Here is a 14,104-nt window from a genome sequence, read left to right as displayed (position 1 = left end):
AAACAATGGCCATCACAAACTCAGGGCTCAGGTATGCATGCCTGCACCAAGTGCTGCAAGCTTTCCTTTCCTTTCCATGACACTGGACACTATTATCCCCCTGAAAATGACTCGATCTAGGATACAGGTAGGAAGTTAATCCTTACTACCCAAGCACTGGGTTCTCACACTGTAAAATGACTAATGAACTTCACAACACGATGTTTTTAAAAATAGCACTATTCATCCGTGTGACTGTGTGCAGGATATGTCAGCATGTGTGTGAAGGTCAAAGGACAATGTTCAGGAATCAATTCTCACCTTCTATGTGGGTTCTGGTAATAGACGTTAGGTTACCAGTTTTGGTAGCCAGTGCCTTAATCTACTGAGCCATCAATCCAGCCCAACATAGTTTTTTTTTTTTTTTTTAAAGCAAATACATATTTTAGGTTACTCTCAAACTCCTGTTTGATTTAAACAATCTGATAAAGTGGTCTACTTTAAAAATGACTTTAAAAGTTTTCAAAATGTCGTATGAGACACATATAACTCCTTCTAGCCATGTACAAATAATACTTGAAACTGCAGAAGGCTGAGTGCTGACTACAGAGGGATGTGCAGTAAGCTCATCATGTGCCGTGCTTCCTGTAGTGGGGTGATCATATTATGCAAGTGAATTATCTCATGAACGGACGAAGCAACTGAGACTCAGCATAAGTCACTGTCCACGTGGTTCTGTAACTGATGAAGGCACAAATCTCTGGCTTCTTAGTCCAACATCTTCCTCCCTGCTTCAAAAGGTGCACTGTGGTGGTTTGAAACAGAATGGCCACCAAAGACTCATAGATTTGAACACTTTCTCTCCATTTGGTGGCAGTTTGGGAAGAATTAGGAAGTGCAGTCTTATTGGAGGAAGTGTTTGACTCAGGGGTGGGCTTTGGGGTTTTGAAAGACAGTATTAAGTTGGCTGTCACTGTTTCCTGCTCGGGGTTGGAAATGTGAGGTCTCAGCTGCTGCTCCAGTCCCCTGACACCTGCTTCCTTTGCTCTGCCATTATGAACTATTATCACTCTTAAACTGTAAACCCGAAATCAACTCTTCTTTCAGGAAGTTGCACTGGTCACCGTGTTTTAACACAGCAATAGGAAAGTAACTAAGACATATATAAGCAGCATGTTTTAGTACGAGTGTGTGAAGTATTTCGTGTCTGTATCCAGGTCTTCAAATGATCATGTGGAAACCTCAATAGGTTTTCAGGCTAAGAGAAGCAGCCAAGCAGTTGAGGGCTTCAGTTCTTCTTTCTGAGCTCCTGACTCCCAGAATCACCTGGGCATGAAGCTATGTGGGTCTGTGGGAGTGAGTTGAGAACTATATCCTGTGTCATCTTCGTCAATGGACAGAAAATATAACATGCACACTTAGAATGTTATAATGCCCCAAACACCTTTAATATATTGTTAGACCATTGTGCTACAAGTAACTCTAATTTTAGCTGACCTGAAAACCTTAATAACGTGTCACTTACTGGACTGAACTGCTCCCTTCATTGTAGTTGGGGTCGAGGTCTAAAACTATGATCCAAGTACTGAGGAAGCTAAGGCAGCAGGGCCACAGATTCAAGGCTGAATTCTAAGTGCTTCACCTTAGAATGAGAAACAGCTGCTGGCTCCTAAGAACAATATTTAGAGTGATGAAGCAGACCAATGGGAAGGGAAAAGAGAATAAGAGACAGGGATAGGGGTGCATTAGAACAAAGCATAATAAATACATGAAACATATTAAATAAAAATAATAAAATCCACTATTTTGTAAGCTGATGAAACAGGTAGGAAGGACTATTTCTATAGCAAAAAAGGGTCTCTTCTCTTCTGTGAAGAGGTGGAACATTCCACAAAGCTTGATTTTGTGGAACCGATAAGCTCTGTGCAGATTCCTCATCAAAACACCCTCATGATGCACAGCAAATCATCTCTCTGATCAAGATAAACTCTGTCAGGGTGCTGAGCATGAGAAATGGTGACTGAGCAGTTTCCACAGAGGCACTAGATTTCATCAAGTATACTTTGATATGAGGGCAATGAAATCTACCCAGGGACATCAGTCAAAAGCTTCCATGTGCTTACGAGAACAGGGTACCTGAGACTCGTGTTAGAATCCTCTTGCACAAATAAAGTACCTCATAGTGTGTATACACCTGCACGCACGCACCTGTGAGGACACACAACTCTTTTACCTGGAAAGGTAGAATTGGGTGAAGACCCCCTTTTTAGGTTTCTGGAGAGGAGTTTTCTGTCCTGGGTCAGAGCTGACTTAATGTAACATGATATTACAGTGGAACATGAAGATGTGACAGATAAGAAATTCCCAAGGAAGGATTAGACCATAACATGGACATTTCTAAGAAGTCAACCTAACCATTCTAGGAGCCATAACAAGGGTATAAACAGAACAGGTAAGTAGAAATAGACAACACTACTGGAGGAAGATTTCTTGAAAATGTTCTGACTTCTACAACCCCAAGGTGGTGGGCACAATAGGGTTAGTCTTTTGAGAGGAGTTCATAGAGGCTATCCTTTTTTTTTTTTTTTTTTTTTTTTTTTTTTTTTTTTTTAGATATTTTCTTTATTTACATGTAAATTTCTCCATTCCCAGTTTCCCCTCCAAAAAACAAAGAAACAAACAAAACAACAAAAACAAACCCCTGTTGCCTCCCCCTTCCCCATGCCTGCCACCCCTCCCTCTCCCACTTTCTGGCCCTGGCATAGAGGCTATCTTTAAAGGCAGCTTCTGGCCAAATCCCTGGACAATGGTGTAACATCTACCCAAGGAACCAAATGTGAGAGAGATTGTTCAAAATCTCAAGAGTAAATGGATGTTCCCTCCACAGCACAAGTAAGGAAACACATGCATCTTGAGCTCTTGAAGGCAGCCCGAGTGTCCCTTACAACAGATGAGAGAGAGGACTGGAAACCAGAGGCTGTGTCCAGAAACCAGTACTACAGGATCATGGAAGGTACAGAGAGGTAAAGTGGGGAGTCCTGGACAAAGCTGCACAAGAATTCAATAACAAGGCCAATTTTCTCCATCAGCCTGTTGTAGAATGACTGTTTCTCCCTCCAGAAATAACACGTTGAGCTCATGCACGCCATCTTAAAAGTAGACCATTCTTGGTCAAGTACCAAGAACCACTAATCAGCACAACAAAACAGCAGTAGCTAGGCCTATGGTAATGGTAATGCAGTTACTGACTGTTCTCTAGTGGAGAGAGAAAGGGACAGTCACAAGATCAACTTTCTATTCCCCACATTCCCAGATTCAAAGGCTCTTGAGAGATGCGCTGGAGTATCCAGGAAATGGAAGGGTATCTGGAAGAGGGCCTCCATGGGATGATTATCCATGAGGTGGGCATTTTCAGTGATGCACCTGCTTGGCCTCACTTGCTGCTCAGACTGTTCTGCTCTATGCCACCTTCATTATGTAAAAGGTTTTCAGATGGGCCTTGCCACAGAGACTGTGTTCTTTTAAACAGCTTTGACATTATTTTGAGGATGGAAGATGGCTCTGTACTTGAATGGTCACAAGAGCAGAACCATGTGACCAGAGGGGGTGCCACCCTATAAACTTAATCAGAGTAAATGGAGACTATAGGGAGCCATGGGCATACTAAAATCCTATCAAAACAAAACAAAACAAAAACCAGGTCCAAATACTTACCAGACAGAGCAGACCAAAGGAAGACTGGAACCCCCTAACCTGGACATTACCTAGTAGTGTTACTAGCAATAGCCTCAGTGACCTGTCATCTGACCATTGATGACAATCAAGGACCAACAGGCAGAGGACGCCAGACTGTCCTTTCAGCTTGACTTGGGCCCTCCTTTTGCCAATAACCTTCTTCCACTGACACCCGGCTCATCCTCCTGCGAGGCTGTCTGGCCTTGGTCCTTGATGACTATGGTGACACTCATAACTGCTGCTGCTTCAGCTTCTTTGCAGCTTGGTTTGGTTTGGTTATCTTACCAAGAGAGACTTGTGTATCTCTGTCAGTTTCCCAGCTATGGCTTCTGAAGCCCCTTAAACTTTCTGTCTCTTTAATCTTATGAAGTCACTCTATAACTTACATACATGCATGAACAAAGAGATAGTCACTATTTGATACATAGTATGTGATCTGAGAACTAATATTAGTAATTAAGATTTGAATAAAAGAATCAGAGTTTGCCTCATTGAAAACTACCATACCCTATAGATTTATTGTTATTCAAGAAACGGTGACACTGTGGAAAGACACAAATGAGTCAGTTGTTTGTTTCTGACATAGGGCATTCAGGATAATCATGGTCTGGAAGGCAGCACTGCCCCCATGCTCTGTAAATAAGCTTAAAAAAAATACTAATTTGCTGAGCTAAATTTTGGTGGAATTGCATTTTGGTTTATGTTGCTGTCCTATCTGGGTGAACTTCCCCAGAAAAGCCAACACATCACAGTCCCTTGCATTCTCCTAAGTGTGGCACACAGAGAGACACAAAGGTAAGCAGCTGGAAAAGGAGCTGGCCTTCCCTAGAGAGTACTGCAAATTTTTAACTGAGCATGTGTGTGTGTGTGTGTGTGTGTGTGTGTGTGTGTGTGTGTGTGTTGGGGTGGAGTATGACCCTCGCTTAGTCCCTTAAACAATTCCATAAGATTGGTATTTATCCAATCTGACAGATAAGGAAACTGGCTCAGAGACAGGCAGCATGGCCAGGATCACACAGTTATCTACCCAATCTTGTTGGAGTAGGTGTGGCTTTGTTGTAGGAAGTGTATCTCAGTTACTTCCTGCTGCCTGTGGATTGTGATGTAGAATTCCCAGCTCCTTTCTCCAGCACCATGTCTGCCTGCATGCCACCATGCTTCCAACCACAACAATAATGGACTGAACTGTAAGCCAGACCCAATTAAATGTTTTCCTTTATTAGAGTTGCCATGGTCATGGTATTTCCTAATTGCAATTAAACCCTAACTAAGACAGTGTGGATCTGGACAGTGTGGATAGACTACAAAACCAATGAACCACATGATTTTAGCAGTGTCTTCCAATGTTGGGGCTTTGATCCTACCACCTGTGCATGGAAAGGTGAAGATGGGGCCTACAAGAACACACAGATGTAAGAAGAACAAAAGAGATTTGTCTTGGGCTTCCAGAATGGCAGCTCGAAGGTGCTGGTGCCAGCAGGATGTACTGGGACAGATTTGAGGTTCTTGGAGTTAGTCATGTAGAAATATGTAGTTCAGATAATGCACATAAAGTATTTAGTAGAACCTGGCATTAGGTAAATGGCAGCTATGACTGTGAAAACCTTATACATAAAGCTGGAAAACTGAATATATAATTTAAGGCAAAATGCTCAGCCACTGACATCACTGTCTGTTCCACAAGCAGCCATGTTTATAATGGACAGTAAACTTCAATAGGTGAGCCAAGAACAGAGGCTAATGCCAGAGACTAAACTAGCCAAATTGAAAACAGCCACAGTTAAGTCAAACAATGGTTTATCAGCAGGAGGCAGTGACAGAGTTATGGAACACTGTCTATTGTGCACACGGATTTGTAAATCAATAAGGAGTCTGCAGATCCACTGAAGCTCAACCGCTGCCTCCAGGTACCAACTACTCTAAGGCTCCTCAACCCAGGAGCTTCCCACCAAACCCCAAGTAAGGCCACTCACTCTCATTCCTGGCATATGCTCACTGTTCATAGCCTGGATCATAACATATCAAGGCTACATCTAATTTTCAACCTTTCAAGTTTAACTGACTCCAAATTACAAAATTTCTAAATCAGACCACTGTGGTACTTAGAGATTTTATCTGCCTGGCATATTTTCCCCCATCCTTCTTGTTGTGAAAACTCACCCCCCCATAAGAAAACCACCACATTTGGTATTGGTGGACTTGCTTCTGTCATGGGACATATGAGCAGCATGGTCAAAGAGATACTGCTTGCCGTCTACTGCCCACTTGTAATCATGCTGAATCCAACAGGCTATGCAAACCAGGCCAGTGAAAATACTTCCTTGGTACTACTCTTAGAATTATGGCTGAAGAGTTACTCTCATTAAGATACAAGCTGCAAGAATATCAGCTGACACTAATGGTTACAGATGCCACTGTGGTGTGGTTATGGAGTGTAGTGCATAGATGAGGATGGCACTGATGGACTTAAGGAGAACAGCACTTAAGGAGAATATAAATGGCTAGATGAAGGTCTCTGAGAGAATATAAATGACTGGATGAAGGTCCCTGAACCCTCAACACAACTGTGCAGGACAAACATACCAGCTACATAAGTCAGTAACCTAGTCTAAGTTGGAGTTCTGTTGATTACAAGCAGAATAATTCTAACTAATAAATAGATAACTTATTTAAGGGAAGACATAGTCCCAAAGGAAATTTCCTTCCACGAATAGTCCAGTCTCCATAGAATTCTGGAAGCCTTTTTAGTAACAATCTTGACTGAATTAAAATCGTTTCTCTGAATGAAATTCTCCTAGTAAGTCTAATTGTCAATGATTGATAACTTTAACATCAGATCGTTGTCAGGGACAGGTAGATCTAGGTATTTTGAATAATATAAAAGAAAATATACACACATAAAAATAACCAATGTGTATGTGTGTGTATATGTGTATGTACACACACACACACACACACACACACACACACACACACACACACACAATAAAAATGGTACCTATGAGAGTAGTGTATGATGTGATACCTGTAATCCTGGCACTTGGGTGGCTGCAGCAGGAGGATTTTTAATTTCAGTTCAGCCAGGAATAAACAGTGAGACTGACACTATCTCAAGAAAAATATTGCTCTGTAAATGGATGAGGAATGTTCCAGGAAATCTGTATGTAAGCAGACAGCTCGGTGACTGCAGACAGCATCCCCTAATTATTACCACTGATATTGTTTTATTAAATCTCCCCCTTCTACCATTTCCTCTCAACTTCCCACTGTCTGTTCCTCTCCCACTACTATGTAGGAAATTTCTCTCTTCAAACTAACGAGTAGTCAGAGATCCACATTAATTAATGTCTTTCAGTTCTACCTTATGGTCTATACAACATTTTCACACACAACTTTTTTTTCTTCGTTTCTGGAAAGCTTTGAGTTAAGTATCATCCCTCTTTCCAGACAAGAAAACTGCAGCTCAGAAAGAAAACTCGTAGAGATGTGCTTAAACACAAGCTTTCCATAAGTTCCTTGTTCTTGGATTGCCAAGCTGTGAAGTGGCAATCCAAGTAGGTCTTGCCCAAGCCTGATGAATGAAAGCAACAGGCCTATTCTGCAGGCTCTCCTGTGACTCTGATGAGCTGGGGTGAAGGGTGGTGTGAATGAGGGCAGGGCTGGGCTGCTTTCTGCTTAACTAAGTATCTGTTATACTTTCTGCCTGTGTTGTAGGGCCACAAGGAAGGCAGATGCAAATTTCTGCTTTCAAAGAGTTAACAAAGGCCCCTCAAAAGGGTAGAGTAGGCAAAGTGAAAAAAAGTGGACATGCTTGGCTTGTTAAAGAGGCTGGAGCAGGTGAAATCACAGATGGTTAAAATGACTGAGCCTTAAAGCCAAAACCAAAAACAAGAGAAGGGGGAAGAAGAATGAATAAGATGCCTTACATGATGGTGAACAGATTAACCTGACCGTCCCCTTCAACAACAACAACAACAACAACAACAACAAAGCCTAGGGATGAGGGAAATGGCTCAGGAGGTAAACGCTAGCTATGCAAATTTGATGACCCATATTCAATCCTCAGTCTCCATGTAAAATACCACCGTGGCAGCATGTGCTTATAATCCCAATATTGGTGATGCAGACACTCAGAGTTCTGGGCTTGCTGGCCAGTGAGGACAGCCTAATTGGTCATCTACAGGTCTAGGGGGAAAAAAACAAACAAAAGCAAAAGACAGGGTCAGTGGCTCCTGAGGAATGACACCCATGGTTTACCTCTGCCTTGAACACAAATACCACACACAAAGAATAAAGAGAAAAGGAAAAAGTGAGCAAGAGAGAATGGTGCACGCAGGTAGTAAGGGTAGAAAACCCGAAGAGGGATGCCCGGGCTGGTGTGATGGGTAGTGCAAAAGGTGGAGATGGTTTCTGAGCAGAGCAGGGGACATCTTGAAGGACAGTTAATGTGGCACCAAGAGGAGACTCTATCCATGGGGCAGGCATTATAAACAGTTCAGCCAATAGCCACGTGACCAACAAAACAAAGCCTCATTTACCTGGACGTTATTCATGAATAGTCTCAGCTCAAACCAGAAGAATCACATAACTGAGCTGAACTCCCCCAACCCTCCCCAGAATTTGAAGATAAACAACTGGTATTTGAGGAATAAATTTGGGGTGGCTTATTATAGAGCAACAAGCTAACACCACACTCAGTCTACAGCTGCAAGACTAGGAAGTGATACCATATTAATCCTCACATGCTTTTCACTTGAAAAAAAAAAAAGGGCAAGTGATTCCTACCTCTGAGGTACTGTCAGTATACCAGTCAGTCACACTAAGGTTAGAGGAGAAAGAATACAAAGCACTAATTATGGCCTGGGGTGGAGCACTGGCTGCTCTTATGGAGGATCCGAGGACAGCTCAGTCACCAACATTCAGATGGTGACCAACAACCATCTCTTAGGCTTCCGCATAAAATGTGCACACACCTCCACACATGCGTACACATAATGAAAAATTGTAAAACAACACAATGAAAGTGAGTACAGCCTAACGTGTAGTAGCTGGGCAACCATTTTCACTCCAACATACTTCAAGGTGAAGTCTGGATTCCTTAGCCAAGGAACGCTTTGGTGTTTTGCATACTATATGAAACAAGGAGGACATCAACATGGATCTGGAAAGGGCTTCATTATATAGAAGGTTTTAGTTTAATAGCTGTTGGCATGTGTCACAGATCCACTTCTTCCTCAATTCTTTGGGGGAAAAAAAAACCAATAAAACAAGAAACATTTTTTAAGGCATGGAAAATTCATAAATCATAAATCATTCAGAGAAAAAAATGTGCAAATAAATATTCAACATTTTTTTTTTAGGGATGCATTTGACTAAAAATGTGACTAGCATTTTAAAAGCAACTCCACATAGCCACTTTGAGTAATGAATGAAGAAGACCTTACCAGCAAGGCTTTGTGTGGTCCAATGCCTCCAGGTTTTAAATGGTGGGGTGAATCTGAAAGAGAATTAAACAGACATTCCAGGAGTGAATCACATGTGGAAAGGATCTGCTTTCATCCCAAGTGACTGTGTAATGCCGACTATTTATTCTTTTAGTTACAGATTAACAGAGCTTGTTCCTGCCTCCTACTAGAGTAGAGAGTGAATTTTTGCCTACATACTTCAACTTCCTGAATAGAAGGCATTCTTGCATCTGCCTCAGAGAGTGGCTGGAGGGCTGAGGCCGGCATAACTATAAATGGTAGTGTTTTCATCCAAACTCTCCAAGTGAGCACAAGCTTCCTCCGTGGTCACTCTTGCTCTGCTCCCACAACTCCACAACTCCTGCTAGGATTAAGCCTAACTTGAATGACAAAAGGAGGGATGTGCCAGGCTCTCTAATGCAGTCACCTGAGCATGTAAACAACAAAATTTTGCCCTATCATTAATGGTGAGCCCCAAGAGAAATATAATGTAAGCTACGTCAAAAAAATAAAAAGCAGATGAAAGTCTTGACAAGACATTTGAATGATTAAAAACAATATTAGAACATGAAGTCCACATAAAACCTAAAGTTATTTTATATTTCTTTCATTTAAATAAAGCTTATTGTATATATTGAGGTTGATAGCATGATGTTATGAGATATTACATACATACATTGAGAAATGGTCCCCAAGCAGCACTGGTAAGCCCCAAGAAAAACTCAAATCCTTCCTACACATTACTCATCTTAGTCCATGTTTGTAGCTTCTACTTCCTCACCTTACATCTGCTTCTTTGTGGCCTTTGACCTGCAGCTGTTCAATTCTTCCCCTGCTTGATTTTTATTTTGTTTTGTTTTGGTTTTGGTTTTTCTGAGACAGGGTTTCTCTGTGTAGCCCTGGCTGTCCTGGAACTCACTCTGTAGACCAGGCTGGCCTCGAACTCAGAAATCCACCTGCCTCTGCCTCCCAAGTGCTGGGATTAAAGGCGTGTGCCACCATTGCTGGGTCTTGCTTGATTTTTAAAACTAAACTAAGATTCTGTACCTCTCAGGATAGCCACAATAAGAGTCCATGACAGCCAGCGGCTACACATAGACTAGAACAGATTGAGAACAATATTTTCAGTGAGTATTTCAGCTTTCAGTGAAAACCAAGCTACAAAGCAAATCAACTGTAATGGGGGGGGGCATGTAACACATATACATAATGCTTATCAATGTATGGCGTGAGTATGCACATGCATACATGTGTTGAGATCAGAGGTAATGTGACATGTCTTTCTCTATTGCTCTCCATCCTACCTTATTTATTTTTATTTTCTGTATATGAGTGTTTTGGCTGCACTCATGTGTACCATAGGGTCCTTTTCAGGAGCAAAAAATGCTTTTTAATCTCTGGCCCATCTCTCCAGCTCTCCCTCCATACTTTTTTGAGATAAGGTTCCTCATCAAATCTTATTTATTTATTATTTATTTTTGGTTAATTTATTTATTTTCATTTTAAATGTTATCCCCCTTCCCAGTCTCCCCTTCACAAGCCCCCATCAACCTCTTCCCTCCCCCCTGCCTCTATGAGAGTACTACACCAGTCCACCCAGTACTGTCTCAGCTGCTTAGCATTCTCCTATCCTGAGTCATCAAGCTGCACTGGACCAAGGGGCTCCCCTCTCATTCTCACACCTTAAAATTACCCTTTCAGCTAAACTGCCTAGCCAGTGAGGTCCTGGGACTGCCTGTCTTTGCCCTACAACACTAGAGTAAAAAATGTGTACCGCTGCATGGTGCTGGTAACCCAAACTCAGGTCCTCAAGCTTGGGCAGCAAAGACTTTTATCCACTGAGACATTTCCCCAGCTGCCAAAATGGAGATATCAGTCACCATTTCCTTCTTGAAATAATCTGTCACTACCTGTCTTAGCAGAAATCCGTCTCAGTACTGTTCAGGTGCCTGCAGGACCTGCTCTTGTTCTTTTTACCTCCACTAATCCTCAAGGCAGCTTGTTGTGGGAAGTGTGTAATGAAGCACAGTGAAAATACAAGCCTTGCCTGTGGCTTTCAGAGGGTGGTAGGCTCTGCCTCCAGAGTCCCTATTTGTAGCAAATCTATGCTCAATTAAATCGGAACATTTCCAAATAAGATATTCCTTTCATTTTAATTATAAGCATTAATTATCAAAATCAGTTTTCATGATAATATGGTTAGACAGTAACAGGAATGCCAGATGGGAGAGTTACTTCATGCTTAAAAATTGAAAACAATTTGGCTTGGGAACATGAAAACCAAAAGCCTGGAGTCAAGCAGTGCAATGACTCTGGCATCTGCTTGAATGAAGGAAGGGAAGGAGAGGAGGATCATGTGTGATCTACAGAGCACCTTGTGTCTGTCATCTGTCTCAGCAAAAGGCCATCTCTTTATCATTCTCCAGAAAGTCACAAGTATATATATATATATATATATATATATATATATATATATATATATATATATATATATATATACACACACATACATACATACATACATACATACATACATACATGCATCTGTTTTAGCTGCAGTAGGGAGTTAAGGCCGAAAGAATAAAGCAGAAGAAAAATCACATCCTTTTACTTTACTAATGCATGGACAGAAATGAAGTGAAACTTAGACCCACAGGGTGAACTGGCCAGCTCATCCATGACACCTCATAACCTGCAGGCTGGGGCGGCAGCACACTGTCCTTCAGAGTCACACCCAACCTGCAAGAAGACTCACACAGCCTCCCAGTTGTCTCACTTCCACCATTCCCCATGGACATGCTATTCTTCAGTCCTCCAGACCTCCCAGCCAACCAGCCCGGCAATAACTATGCTCCCTGCTGGAGCATTTTTTCTCAGCTGACAAACACACAGCAGGCAGCGGGTACAGTAAAAGCTGGTCTTTATGGAGCCAGGTACCAACACACCACAAGCTCCCTTAATGCTGTCAGTAATTCTGTGAGTCACCCTTTATTGCTCCATTTAGCAGGTAGATACACAGGCATAGAGAAGTCAGTAGCCTAAGGTCACAAGGCTTGCAGGTAGCAGCAGTAGATGGTGAAGCCAGACAATCTGCTTCTGGAGCCTGTGCTCTAACAGCTACACTGAACCAGTACCCACTTGGTCCCACTACCCTTCTCGCCATCCTTACACCAACTGCCGCAGTAGCTCTTGGGCTTTAGTTTGTGATGTGCTGGTCTCTCTGCAGACTTTTACAGAAGCCTTGAAGGTTGAGAACCACCTCTATACCTCATCTTTGAGTCTCCAAGACCTAAAATGTTCAGTATACAGTTGGTGCTCAATAAAGACACACATGGAAAAGTGGCACTGCAAGGATAGGACACAGGGCCTCATAAAAACACAGAGTAAAGAGCCTCTGGGTACATCTACTTCAACAAAGCACATTTTATCTTAGTCTTTTAAATCCAGCCATTACCAAGTACTTCCTTGGTCTATTTGGTACAGGAGGGAACATAAATAACTGAGTTTCACTGACTTAATCACATCTCCAAGAGATTTATCACTTTGATTATACCATGGATATGGATCATGTGTGCATGCACGTGTCTGCTTGTGTGTGTAGGCCAAAGCACACCTTGGGGGTTGTTCCTAAGGCACCATCCACCTGTTTCTGAGTCTCTTTTTGACTTAGAATTCTCCATGAAGGCCAGGCTGACAGCCAGTGAGGACCAGGGACTTGTGTTACTACTCTCTGTGTAGCACTTGGATTACTATAACTACCTTTTGTATAAAGGTGCTTGGGTTTGAATTCAGTCCTTATAGTTGCAAAGCAAGTAAGCAGTTTACTGAAAGAGCTTCCTTTCTGGCCTCTACATATGGGTCTGACATGGAAAGCACACCTACATGCTGCATACAATGGCTTTGACTGGAGAAAAGAGACCCACGATGAGAACTGTCCTTGATTGCTAGGAAATGGCCTATGAGTTCTATAGCATCTCTCTAAATGCCTCCTGGATGACCACAGGAAGAAAGTTTACATAAGGGCATGGTCCTTTAACAGTAGAAAAGGCAGCTTTAGGATCAGACACATGCAAAGACCTCCAGTGAGAAATAGCTCTCTCGAACTTATCCTAAAACCTGCACCAGAACTGTGGCCCAGCACACATTCACATGTCAATGCTGTTAGCTGCAGTGTCTACTGAATTACACACATCACCTACCACCTTCTCACGAACATGAGTATCAGCGGCATTCTGACATTCACAACCAAATTATGGGTCTGTATTTTGATTTTTGTTATCTCAAGTGCTTACTGAGAGATTTACAAAGTACTGAGGATGCAGCAGTGATAAGGTGAATGGTGTTTCTGATGTAAGGCCTGCACAGGTTAATAATGTGCAGAAACAGTAAGAAGTTAATTTCTTTTTTTGGGGGGCGGGTTAAGTTTTATTGCATTATGAGAAAAGTTACATGATTTCAATGTATCTGAATTCCTTAACATTTAAAAACATATTTTAAGTAAATAGAATTAAATCACATTCTTGTTTCCCTTCAATACCTACACTATCTTCTTTTGTCACATTCTTTAAAATTTATAAAATAGTATAACAATAAAAATGAGTATTATAAAAGTTGTTTGATATAAAACAACAATCAATTGAACAGTCTTCTGTAGATGCTTGTCTATAGCAATACTGAAAATACATACATTTTTCTCAATATAAATTTTATTTTTTATTTTTTGCATTTTTTAAACTTTTATTGCATTATGATGAGAAAAGTTACATGATTTAAATTTATCTGAATTTGTTAACATTTAAAAACATATTTTAATTAAATAGAATTGAGTCACATTCTTGTTTCTCTTTTGTACCACCGCTCCTCCCAGAGACCCCCCCTTCAACACCTACAATATCTTTTTTGTCATATTCTTTAAAATTTATAAA

General features: G+C 41.5%; 1 protein-coding gene across 1 annotated transcript in view; it reads right to left on the bottom strand.

Annotated features, from left to right (window-relative positions):
• Gng12 (G protein subunit gamma 12) overlaps positions 1–14,104 on the bottom strand; it is a 123,657-nt gene that overhangs the window by 60,748 nt on the left and 48,805 nt on the right. Inside the window, exon 3 of the mRNA XM_031382087.1 lies at positions 9,159–9,211. The gene's annotated coding sequence lies outside the window, so the exon portion shown is untranslated. The remainder of the gene's footprint in view (positions 1–9,158; positions 9,212–14,104) is intronic.

The sequence above is a fragment of the Mastomys coucha genome, unplaced genomic scaffold, assembly GCF_008632895.1.
Source record: "Mastomys coucha isolate ucsf_1 unplaced genomic scaffold, UCSF_Mcou_1 pScaffold20, whole genome shotgun sequence".
NCBI classification, from domain to species: Eukaryota; Metazoa; Chordata; class Mammalia; order Rodentia; family Muridae; genus Mastomys; species Mastomys coucha.
The sequence above is the reverse complement of the archived record's forward strand: the minus strand, read 5'-3'. Positions and strand labels throughout refer to the sequence as shown.